Below are 13378 nucleotides of genomic sequence, written 5' to 3'. Positions count from 1 at the left end.
CATTCCGACATTTTTTTATAAACAAATTAAAATTTAACAAACATGTCTTTTTCCACTATTTTGGATTTAGAGCGAAATGTTTTACACAAAAAAGTCTATAGACACGTTCCGATCGAATCAAAAATAAACGAGCTAGCGTATAAACAGTAACACTCTATAAACACTCTATATATACTGCCTTTGCGGAGAGATATGACGTAGCCGGCGGTACCGTTTCAACCGAGCACGATAAACAAATTTTATTTTGCTCGATAACAAACATAATTACAATCGGCTCTCCTGCGGAGCCATAAGTAAGTTTCCTGACAAAAGCACGTGATAAGAAGGTCCTTAAGGAACCCCAAAAATAAATAATACGCAATAAACAGTTCTAAGCAAACTTAGAGTCAAATATGAAATTTCAAGCTCAGTCGTAAATCACAAACCAATAATTTTAGCACCATATAATCCTCAAAACAAACATTAATAACAAATAAAAAGAAAAAGAAAGAGAAGTAACAAGAAATTAGATACGACACCGCTAAACTTGACGGTGTTAGATTCCAAATTGTAACACAGAACCTAAGTCGAGTACATGGGTTCGTTTCAATCGTTCGACGTCCCTGTTGTTATCGAGTAGATTAATTGCAAAGTGGTTTACATGATTCTCAAGCCTCTGCAGGTATTTGACATTGCGCTGTCGTGCAATCTCACGAACCGATGGAGCTCCAGATAATCCTGAATCTCATCATTCCGCGTGAACCACGGAGCTTCGGCAATTACCCTCGCTACTTTGTTCTGAAATCGTTGTATAATTTCCACACTACTAGTACTAGCCTTTCCTGACAATTCCACACCGTACGTCCAGAGTGGGCGCAGGATAATCTTGTAAATTAAAATTTTGTTTGAAAACGTGAGGCCTGAGTTCCTCCGTAGCAGCCAATCGTTAACAAATTATTATATTTTTTGATTTACGATAGATAATGCAAAAAATTAAAATTTGATCGATAAACGATACCTAAAGGAATAACTTTTGGTAAATTAAAAAAAAATAGGAGCAACATTTTATAGTATAATGTTGTAAGGTCAAAGTATTTTCAAATCTGTTTATCAAAGGCCTGTAAATAAAAATCAAATTAAAAAAATCGAATAACAAGTATGCGAATATATTCTTAAAGTGATTATTTATCAATATAATAAGGTTTTGTAGCAATATTTATTGTTTTTTAAATATTAGTAATTTTAAAAAGATTACATTTAAAAATCTATTTTGGAATATTCCGCAGCAAACTGTGAAAATACGAGTAGCAAAGTAAATAATTTTTTGTAAAAAATTAACAATGTTAGTAATTAAGATAACTTAGTAAAGTTATCTAGAAGTATGAACTTTATTTGAGTAAATAAACCTTCGATTTCATTATTTTTAGAAACTTTTAAAAAAAAGCTTTCCGTTCTACAATTTTGTTTGAAACATTTTTCGATAAAATCATTATTTAAGTAGTTACAACTAAAAAATGGGACTACGATACGTTTACATCGATATAAAATGAGCCATTTTACTAGATCCACCCGGATATCTCAAAAGTTTTTGAAGTAGTAACTCTTAACTTTATGTTGTATATTAATTGAAGGATACTTAGGAAGCTTATCCGCCTGGTATGATCGATAGGAAATCTTTTCCCCTATATTCATTATGTGCTCCTACTCTAAAAAACGCAGCACTTATGCTGAGAGTACGAAATAATAATAATAATACTAAAGTACGACTTATTGAAACGATATTTGGAAAATCATTAGTAAATGTAAATAGATGAACTTTTTTATGACAAAACCTTTCTGTAATCTTTTAAAATTTGTCAACATATTGATTGCCCAACCGGGGAAAAACTACCCGAAAAATAAGGTACTTTATATGTATTTATTGTAGTTCTAATAGGTTTTTACTGAACCAATAACTCACGACAGTAATGTAGTAAACCACAATTAGGTAGATTGTTGGTTTCATCAGAAAGTTAGTTATTGTAATTGGTACCATGATTCGTCTTCCGAAAAATTTCGGCATATCTTCGCGTTTCACATCCCCCAGACCCCAAAACCACTGTCAGTTCATAAAAGTTTATATATTTATATATATATATATTTCATTTTCTTGTTGACAAGATAACTGCCGTAATTTTGCACCAATCACTTTCAAATTGATACATAAAATATAACGATTCAAAATCTCGGTGGAGTTCATTAATGGATAAAATCGGACCATGGGAGAGGAAATGGGGGGGGGGTTTCGAAAAAAAATATTGCTATAACTTCCATATTAAGTAAAATATCGAATTCATTTAAAGTTCCTACTATTCTTTGGATAAGGGCCTTTGGATAATATCAAAAAACTTTAAAGTTTTTTGATATTACCAACCACTGGCCAAGGGGGTAGAAAAAATGGGGTTTTGAAGACAAAAATAATCATACTTGTATCGAATCGGATTAAAATGGTCGTTAGTCCTCTGAACATTACTGAAAACTTTTATCTGAAAAAATGTTTGATATGACCAACCCTTACGGCAAGCGAGGACCAAAATATTACTGAAATTGTAAGAAGATAGGGCTTGTCGTATGCTAAATATGTGAAACTTTTTTTCACATGCAACTATTTTCGTATTTAGTAAAGTTAAAGTTCGAGGTGAAAATCTTTTTTATCCTCCTATTTAGCATCGGTGAAATCTACCTTCGCCTTCCGGCGTGCCGAAAGGGAATTTTTTTACCTACCGGTTGGTTCGTAAGACAGCAATTTTTCAAAGAAATATTTTTTGTCGTTGACGAATATTGTTTTATTTCAGGCTGTGCTTTTTATTTATAAAAATGAGTAAATTAAAAAAAAATTATTCAATATCTAACACGTTTGGATTTAACGTAGTAACTGTTTAATTTTTTTCCCCCTCCTTATATTTATTTCATTTACATAAAAAAATAACGGTCGATTTGCAAATTATTATTTTCTTTTACCAAAATTTATCGATATCCATAATATTTAAAACATCCGCTCGTATCGACTAATTTATTATAAATTGTATTCAAATTGTATTTAAATTAATATAATTCGTTATTTTATATCCAAAAAAATAGGCGTGTTTAAGTAATTTTAGTATTCATTTATTAAAAATATTTCGGATGGAATAATTTATTGTTAGGCTGTAAGTACGTATATCTTTTTATCGCACGCTTACACGCAATGTAACGTATAGTAATATGTTTTATTCAGTTTTTAATGTTTTTATTTCGCGTTATATCTAACAATTATTATTAGTAGCATACATTAAATTCGTAAAATTAAAAACCTTATTTTACGTTATATAATTAGTTATATATTTTATTTATTTTTTTAAATTATCATGTATTTGAATTAATTTTCGGATGCATTAGTGAAAAAGACCTTCTTAAATTAAAAATAAAAATAATAATTTATGAGTAGTAAAAAATTTAAGACTTGTGGTTATTTTACTAGAATATTCTAGTATTATCAGGTAAATGCTGTATTAAAAATACCAAAATACGGTGTTGAAACGATGGGACTCTTTATGCAGATAAATTCGCCGAGAGGAAGTAGTCCTGTGGCCATTGGGGTCGGACATAACAGAGGTAATCACGGATACCTGATGTCGCCAGAAAACTCACATTATACTTACGATGCGTGCAGCTTGACTGTAGGCTACATCCTTGTGGGCTGCCTGTGTGGGGCCTTATGTCGCAAATTTAAACTACTCAGGGACATTCGGCGCAACCTAGAAATGATAATGTACTAGAATGTACTAGGCCGGGTATTTTTACTTCTAAGAAGAATCAATATACTTCATAAGATTTGATTATAAATTTTATAAGTTTTCATCGTATTTTATTAATATTTTAATATCCGAGTTTTGTTACCTTTTGACCCGGGCGATGATAACGGAAAAATAACTATTAAAACAGAAAATCATTACATAATTATAAATTTAAAAATATCATTACATTACAAGAAGAAAAACAAGTCAAGAAGCAACGAAAGAAAAATTCTTTGTCGGTTGCAATCGTCGTCATGTGTGTTTTTTAATCGTACATAAAGTTTGCATAGCTTAAGATTACGCTAATAATTATAACGTCAGATTAAAATAATTATATAATATAAAAATTAAATAAGAAATTAGAATGTAATAGAATGCATATTAAATCAAGTTGAAAAAAATCATTTTCCTAAATCTAGTCTTTCATAATGAGTTTAAAATTACTTTTTGTTGCATCATTTAAACTGGAGATGATCTGAAATATTATAATTGTTCTTTCTTAAATTATAAATATGAGGGTTTTGAAATTGAGCGCAAAAAAATTGATAGATTGAAATGGCGACGTCATTTGTTTTCAGTAGTTTATGACAAATCAGCATGGAACGCAACACGCCTCCTAGGCGGTTACTTTTATACGTTTGAATACTAGACCGTGGTTACCGGTGTTCTTTGGTGGTTGGGTTTCAATTAACCACACGTCTCAGGAACGATTGACCTGAGACTGTACAAGACTACACTACATTTACAATTCACCCATATCATGCTCATTCATCCGCGCGTCTTTCTTCAAAAAACAACATGGCGAATTTTTCATAAATTCTTGTTCGTCTGCACCCGTATAAAATTCAACTAAGTTAAGAATTAAAGGCCGCGGGACCATTTTTTGCGTCGACTGTTTACCGATTCGACTTTAGAACAAACGAAAGTCGATCAAAATTTTCATCAAAAATCATATTTTCAGATGAGGATCAATTTTAGCTCGATGGTATTGCAAACAAGAATATTTGAGATGATCCCGATCCAGAAATAATTCAACAGCAACCGTAAATCTGAAAAAAACACTGGTGATGAAACGGGCTAGTGGCGTTATTGGATAATGTTTTTATTCGAAAATGAGCAAGGAGATGCTGTTACAGTAAATGGTAAACGTTATCGAGCTGTGATTCGTGATTTTTTGTTTCCAAATTTGAAAAATTGATTTGAATGATTTGTAAGTTTGAATAGGATGGTAACACATACCGCACAACTGCTGAACGATTCGGTTATTTCGTCAAACGTTTGTCGATTTGATAATTTTACGAAATGGTAATATCAATCGGCCACCAAGATTGTATCGTTATGAATCCCTTAGGCTTTTTTCTCTTTACCCACCGGGTTGGTCTAGTGGTGAACGCGTCTTCCCAAATCGGCCGCTTTGGAAGTCGAGAGTTCCAGCGTTTAAGTCCTAGTAAAGCCGGTTACTTTTATACGGATTTGAATTCTAGATCGTGGATAACGGTGGGTTTCAATTAACCACGCATCGTAGGAACGGTTGAACTGAGACTGTACAAGACTACACTTCATTTAAACTCGTACATATCATCCTCGATCATCCTCTGAAATATTATCTGAAAGGTAATTAATTACCAGAGGCTAAACAGGAAAAAGAAAAAAATACTTTTTCTTTGGGTTATGTTACGTTACAAGTCTGTAAAAAAAGTCGGTTGATGTTACAGATCATTTCAACTTTACTTTTTGTGCTGAAATGAAAGATCTTATATACAATCATGTACGTGTAGTAATTCAAATTAATTACTATAATTATTAAAATAAATTTTACTCGCGTGATACGGTTGTCTTATATTCATGACATTAAAGTTCTTAAATATTAAGCGACTCGAATACGTTTTTTGTTCGTTTAATATTGTTTTATAATTAGTTTTTGCCGTATAAATAAGTCCACTAAGTTAGAGCCAAAAGCTCCATCCCGAATAAATTATTTTGATAAAATCAATCGTTCACATTATAATAATAAAAATTGATAAATAGCTTTAAATAATATGGTTTTACTTTATTAAAAAAAACAAATTCGGTGAATTCTTTCTTTTAAAAATTAGTTACTATTCACTTTTTAAGGTTAATATATATATATTTTAAAGTTTCGCGGTAAAATTAAATATTTAATTATAATATTACTAATTTTAAAATGTTGACCGTTTCAAACGCGATGTAAGTTTCACTAAATTAAAAATAATCAAATCTTAAAATTCCATAGTTTCTATGGTTTCGTAATTTCTTTTGTAATATTTTTATATCGTTTGATTTTTTTAGGTAAAATATGATACGTTGATGTGAAATGCGGTGAGAAAATTCAGTAGTGTAATATATTATCGATCTAACATGAAAGTTTTACTAATTATAAATTATTATCTACCCCTTTCCTCTTTTTTAATCCTCTCTAAGGTTCTCTGAAATATAATTTGGTGCGCCTACGTATTGCATCGAGCGGTGGTTATTGTTAAAAGGGTTTTTAAGTCTATACCTATATGGTGAAGGGTTTGGTGAGATAAGAGGTTTGAATGTCTTTGTAAAGCGTTTCGTTCTTAACGTATCGAGGAGGTCAGCTATAGTCCACACGCATTTTGATTGAAAAAATTTCTAATCTTTATAGCTATAGATATCTTAAATGCAAATTTAGTTTTTATTAATAAATTAGTTCTTAATATTTTAAATTAGTTTTCTACTTCAATATAATCTGAAACAACATTTATTTAACATTTTTATGATTATTTATTTTCATCTTAGATAAATTATAATAACTTGTATAAAATTTTAAAAATTTCATTACGGGTCTTTTGTTTGATGAAAATTATTTCTTGATGCTATTAAATAAGCAGAGCGGAAGGATTATCGATAAAATAATATACTTTCCAACATAAATGCCTATTTTGTCTACTTATTAAATAAATACATTGCAAAAACGTCTTCAACAATTAAATAAGCAAGATATTTGGAAATAAAAACTCGAAATTTCGTCTCGTTCAAAATTAATTTCTTATTAAATCTATGAAAAAGTTATAAGATTATAGCTTCTATATCTAAGGATCTGAAAAAATTAAAAGTTCTTTTATACGGTTAATTAAAAAGAAGTATTCTGAAATAATACAGAATATACGTTTATGTACACTGATAATTATACATATAATTTCGATTATCTTTTGATTTTTTTTAACGGGTCCTTCCAGTAAGGATGAAATCCAGGAATTCTGTATCGGTATAAAATCTCTTCCATCTTTTAAATTAAAAAAAATAAAAACAATTTTAATAATTTTCTAAAAATTAAGAGAGAAAAATCGCAGATATATTTTATTCTATATAATAATAAAAATACTGTATATCAAAATCTATAGAAAACTTTAGAAAAAAAATATACTACGTAAAATATCGTTAGATAAAAACCCGCTTTTTTGATTCAATTAGGAAGGATTTTTGGGAATCTCTAGTTTCCAGCTCTCTAGTAATATATTTTTATATTTTCTTTTTAAATTTAAGAAATGTAAACCGTGTGGAATGCGTAATGACATTTTTCTTTAGTCAGAATATTTTTGTTACAATTACGTCCATAGGAAAAATAATTATTAAAAAAACAAAAAATACGTTTCAAATAGAAAAATATATAAATAGAATATATATAAATAAATAAAATTTTTATAAATAAATTTTATAAATAAAATATAAACAGAGAAATAGAAAAATGCTCTAAAAAGTAAGAAATAATTTCGTTCAAACACTTAATTTTCTAGACTTCTTTTCTAGATTTTTTTGAATTGGCGACTACAACAAAATTAATTGCTTGATATAATATAAATCGGTTACCTATCCAAAAAAAAAAATTATAGTGAAATTGTAAACCGTACTGTAACAATTTTACAGATAACATTTCTTCCGCTCAAAAAACAAAAATGTCTGTAATATAAATAAAACTGTTTTAACAATACGATACTGATATCAAAAAAGATAAAACACTACATTTCTATTATCAAAATCTGTTATTAATTTAGAATTTTCTTTAAAAAAAAATACATTTTAATTATATGTAATAGACAATAGATATACAATATATAATAAACAATGTTTTTAAGCGTTCCATATAATAAGTAAAAATTAGAAAAAATTGTTGCAAAACTGTTACCCGGTCGGATTTCATTTATATGTAATACATATCACATTTACAGAAATAATACAATTCGTATGATTATTCGTCGTTTAATAAATGAAATCGGGCCGGTAAGAGTTTTGTAACAAGTTTTTCTATTTTTGCTTATATGGAACGGCTAAACATTGTTTATTATCTATTATTGTATATCTAACATTTATTTTTACCGTACGGTTTACATTTTCATTGTAATTTTTTTTAGATTATTCTTTAATTTTCTATGATTAACTGATTGCTATCTTACGGATTTATTATAAGATTTATTACCTTTCTAATTTTTTGAGATCCTCGGCCCATTTTGTGTTGTTGATAGTCATATCATTCACTTCATACTGTATTTTTCGTTTTCGTTTTTTAATAAAACTAAATCGAAGATCCGTAAAGTAATATTGCTCTTATTACTTTGTAAGTGTAACCGTCGATTTTTATATTTCGATTAAATGAATTTTTTTTTGTTTCTCCATCAATTAGTCCAAATAGTAAAAATTTTATCAATAGAATTTAATTCTATTTTATGGAACAATTTTTTGTTGCCAAATTTCCAACACTTTCCTATTGCACGTGTTTTATGTGTGTTTATTAGCAATTATAATCTCTTTTAAAGAAGTGATGGGAATTAAAAAAAAATTGTTTCATCTTCAGTACTTTCATTTGCATAACAGCATTTACTATTAAAACAAGCTGTAGTATATTTTCTTTATCAAGTTTTTTTACGCTACGTAGTACTATCAAAGCGGCAAGAGATTCGTTAACCCATCTTTTTGAGGAAAAGTTACATATTCCAGTCCCGCGTTTCATTAAATGAAAGAAAATATCGTTTAACAAAATTTGAGATATTTTTTAAAAGTATTCTTTATTACTAATCTAATTAAACGTAAATATAATGTTTTCCCATTTTCATTTCACTTTTAGGTTAGGTCATGTGTAGAACTGTAAAAATAGTTCGTTGACTTCGCCCGTGCCGTCCAGTTATGCGGACTCTTACCGGCCAAGTTCCAACGAACTTCGTGATACTTCATAATAACCGGTACCGTATTACATCAGTGGATTTCTTATTTATGTATTTTTATATACGCCATCTACAGGTCCATTCAAGTAGCACATAAGTGTGATGATGTATTTTGGCGTCGATTCAAATAAGCGTCTAAGAAATTAAGTATTTGAATGAAATTATAGCTTACGTTTTAGCGCATTTCGATGTCGATTACGTGTTTTTTTGTTTTTTAAATAATTATTTCATAATTTTCTCTGCGTCTGATTAATAATGATAAATTATTCGGCCGAGTTCTCCTTTATGGTGATATAATGCAGCCGCCTCCAGTCAGACCGTCGGTATTTTCTTTAACCTCCTTGGTGTGGAGCAGAAATAAATTTGTGGCATCGGTTTTCATTTTATCGAGCTAACGATAAACTTGAGAAAAGGAAATGACAAGGAGTTCATCGATTTATTAAATAACTTGCGTTTAGGTGAAGTTAAAACCGGCCGATTGGAAACGCTTTGCAAAAGAAGGAAGGTACCTTTAACAGACGAATTTGCGTGTGAAAATGCTTAAGAATATTTCTAACTGCTAAATTAGTTTATGAATATAATCGTAGTATACCGATACGATATAAAAAATAAATAGAGTTTATGTTATTAACGCTATCGATGAATCGCTAGACGCTGCGACATGTTGAATACCTCCCCCCGGAGATGTTATTCCGGTGGCCTGTTGCGTAATGTACAATCGGCAGAGGGTTCAAGAGTTATGTTAAGGCGTAATATATCGACTTCTGATAGTTTATTTAACGCCGCTATGGGAACCGTAAAGAAATTCAAATTGCCTTCCCTAAGAAGGGACCGACCGAAAATAGGTAACTTACCGAAAGTTGTGTAAATAAAATTCGATAACAAAACAGTAGGTCCAAAAATGATTACTTATTACACCGGTAAGTACGAAGTTTCAAGCTAATAAAGGATATTGAGATGTAAAAAAACGAGCGCTATCTTTAATTTTAAGTTTGGCTGTAACAGGATACAAATTAAGAACATTACAACATAAGTATTTGTAAAAGGACAAGTTTATGTCGCTCTAAGCAGAGTCAGAAGCTTAGATGGTTTAGCTTCGACCTTGCGAGAGACCGCAAAATACTATGTAATGTGATGTATGCGTATAGAATTATAAAATTCCCGCTGACCGATGCCGGATATTTTATATAATGTGTATCGGGTCTGAAAGGATTAAGATGAGAATTCTCGATTTTTCATGATTTCATTAACGGTGCTACATTCCTTGTGCAGAAACTCGCATTACCTACCCTACAGAAAACGATCTAGCATCGTCTAACGTGACACTTATATATACGATATCAGGAATCTTTACCTACCCTCCGGACGGCGAAAAAATATTTCTGTCGATTTTCAGACCGATTTTTTGTGTGTAAAAATTTGTTTTAACATTATGGTACCGCAGAGAAAAGCAGTTGCGTCGACTACAATAAGATTTATTGCGATCGGATTAATAGGGAAAAAGTTATGCGCGAACAAACATAAAAAGCCGGACGGTGAAAAGTTTTTTGTTTTTGTCAATTTTCAGACCGATTTTTTTTTTCAATATCATGGTACCGTCGCAGAAAGCAGCTGCGTTGATTACAATATTTATTTTAATCGGATTAATAGGAAAAACGTTATGCGCAAACAAACAAAAATGTGGAAGGCGAAAATCTTTTTTTTTGTTTTTGTCAATTTTCAAGCTGTTTTTGTGCGTCTAAAAAGTTTTATCAACATTATGATACCATTACGAAAGCAGTTGAGTCGATTGCAGCAAGATTTATTTCGATTAGTTTAATAGAAAAAAAGTTATGCACAGACAAACATAAAAAAAAAAAAATATACGCGTCGAATACATGACGTCCTTTTTTGAAGTCGGTTAAAAAATCAGTAAAACTGTTAAAATTGTGTTTAGTTTTATAGAGTTCAAGAAGTTTTTAGTTCTAATTTACATTTTTTAGTTAAATCTTTTTTTGTTTTTAGAAAATAATCTTATTTTAGTATTGAACACATTTTTTCTATATAATTCACTAATTTTGGTGCGATATCTATGTATATAAAAATGAATGTTTGTCTGTCTGTATGTCTCTTATGCCTTTCTAAACCGTTCATCCGATAGCGATGAAACTTTGAGGAACGGTTGGACACATGCCAGGGAAGGTTTCTGGATTAGTTTGGCGTCGAGATATTTCGAAAAATTTTATTTACGGTCCGATTTGCCTCATATTCAGAATACATGTTACTTACACGGAAAGAATTATCTATCTAAAAAATGAACCCGCTAGATGGCGCTGGGGCTGAGATATTCAAGCCACCGGGTTGGTCTAGTGGTGAACGCGTCTTCCCAAATCAGCTGATTTGGAAGTCGAGAGTTCCAGCGTTCAAGTCCTAGTAAAGCCAGTTACTTTTATACGGATTTGAATACTAGATCGTGGATAACGGTGTTATTTGGTGGTTGGGTTTCAATTAAGAAAAATATGACCGTAATTAGGCGATATCTCGAAATACTGAGGGTGATCTTTCTCTATAGCCCCACCTCTTTGACGTTTTAAGTTGAAAATTCAACGGCATAAATCCCCCATGTATAGAATTAATCTGACCAAGTTTGGTCAAAATCGGTCCGGTAGTTCTGTAAATATAAGGTTATTTAGCGGCCGACACCTAACACATGTACATCAACATCCGTAAAAATTTCTATTCGGTTTTTCGGGTTCGTTAGGTGTCAAAACGTTAAGATCCGGTGAAAAACGCATATGCCGAAATTAGAGCAGTGGTCTCGAAAGTGGAGTACGCGTACTCAGTTCCGGGGGGTATGCAAAGTAATACTTGGGGACAAATAAGTAGTATAAATAATTTGATTTTTGACTATATACACAAGTGGACGCGCGCGCGCACATACAAACCCACACACACATATATACACACACACACACAAACTCACTCACACACACACGTACTCTCTCTCTCTCTCTCTATCTATCTATCTCTATCACGCACGCATGGACACGCGGGCGCGCACACACACACACACACACACACACACATGTTATATGGGATACAACTTATCATTTTCGTCTTTGGGGTACGCCACACATATCTCCGGTGTGTGGAGATCACTGCTTTAAAACTACAATACCAGGCAAGCAAAATAAATTAAACCACTTTGTCCTGTAACATTCTGAGATAAAAAAAAAGTCAGGGGTTTTAAAATATAGTTTTTTAATTAGTATTATTTAATAAATAATTGATAATATAAAATTATTTTAATTAAAAAAAGAAAAAAAATGTTTAAATAAATTACTGGGAATATCCATGAAATAAGGTCGGTCGGTAAAATATATAAATTTGCTAGAAAATACACCCAAATTTTTTAACAGAATTAGTAACAGATTATGTGTTATATAACATGTCTTGTCTTTATAAATATACTGTATTAAAAATATTGAAAACTGTTATTACAATAATGTTTATTTATTCTACAACACACACACACACACACACATACATACACACACACACACACACACACACACACACACACACACACACACACACACACACACACACACACACACAACATACACATCATGAAATACAGACAAAAAAGTGTACATCTTACTGTTACAATAAAAAAAAAACCTTTAAATATTAACAAACAAAAGAAAATAGAAGAGTTGAAATTATGAAATATATATATATATATATATATATATCAATAAACGTACCTTATTTAACTACACGTACTTCGTTGTATATCCAGCGATGACTAACTAGACCGAGTCGGCTGAGTTGTTTGTCACATTCGTTCCCTTCCGCGTACAATCGGTCATCTTCGTTCTTAACTATACAACTGTTGACTCATCTTGTTAGCCGAGTTCCAGATGTACATAACAAATTGTTTTTTTACTTTATTTCAAGAGAAGGAAAATAAAATTATATTTTTAAATTAATAAATCTTTTTTTCAAGAGGTCAAATAATTATTAAATTATTCAATAAAAATTAATTTTTGTAATATATTTAACTAAAAATTATTTATTTATTTATTATTATTATTATTTTGGAAAACAATTTTCATTTACCATATAAATAACATCTGTATCTGTAAAACATTGACTGTACCTAATCGATTGATTCATCATTAACGCCCAGTAAAAACTACTAAAGGTAAATTATTGAAAATTTTAATTAATGCAAGTTCTTCTTAGGAAGAGCACACTAAGAAATAATTTTTTGAAATTCAGAGTGTTTATGTTTAAAATGAAATTTACTTTTTTATAATTTCTTGGTAATAAATTAAGGTATCAACTTGATTTTTATACGTCTAATTTTCATATGAATATCTAAAAGCTAACATCTAG

At 30.4% G+C, this 13378-nt stretch overlaps 1 protein-coding gene across 1 annotated transcript in view; it reads right to left on the bottom strand.

Moving 5' to 3' along the window:
- Nucleotides 1–12899, bottom strand: part of LOC142331355 (sodium/potassium-transporting ATPase subunit beta-2-like) — a 114459-nt gene extending 101560 nt beyond the window's left edge. Inside the window, exon 1 of the mRNA XM_075377203.1 lies at nt 12745–12899. The gene's annotated coding sequence lies outside the window, so the exon portion shown is untranslated. The remainder of the gene's footprint in view (nt 1–12744) is intronic.
- Between the last annotated feature and the right edge of the window lie 479 nt (nt 12900–13378).

Source organism: Lycorma delicatula, chromosome 10, assembly GCF_047948215.1.
Source record: "Lycorma delicatula isolate Av1 chromosome 10, ASM4794821v1, whole genome shotgun sequence".
In the NCBI taxonomy this organism is placed as follows: domain Eukaryota; kingdom Metazoa; phylum Arthropoda; class Insecta; order Hemiptera; family Fulgoridae; genus Lycorma; species Lycorma delicatula.
Note: the sequence above shows the minus strand (reverse complement) of the source record. Positions and strands in the feature narration are given on the sequence as shown.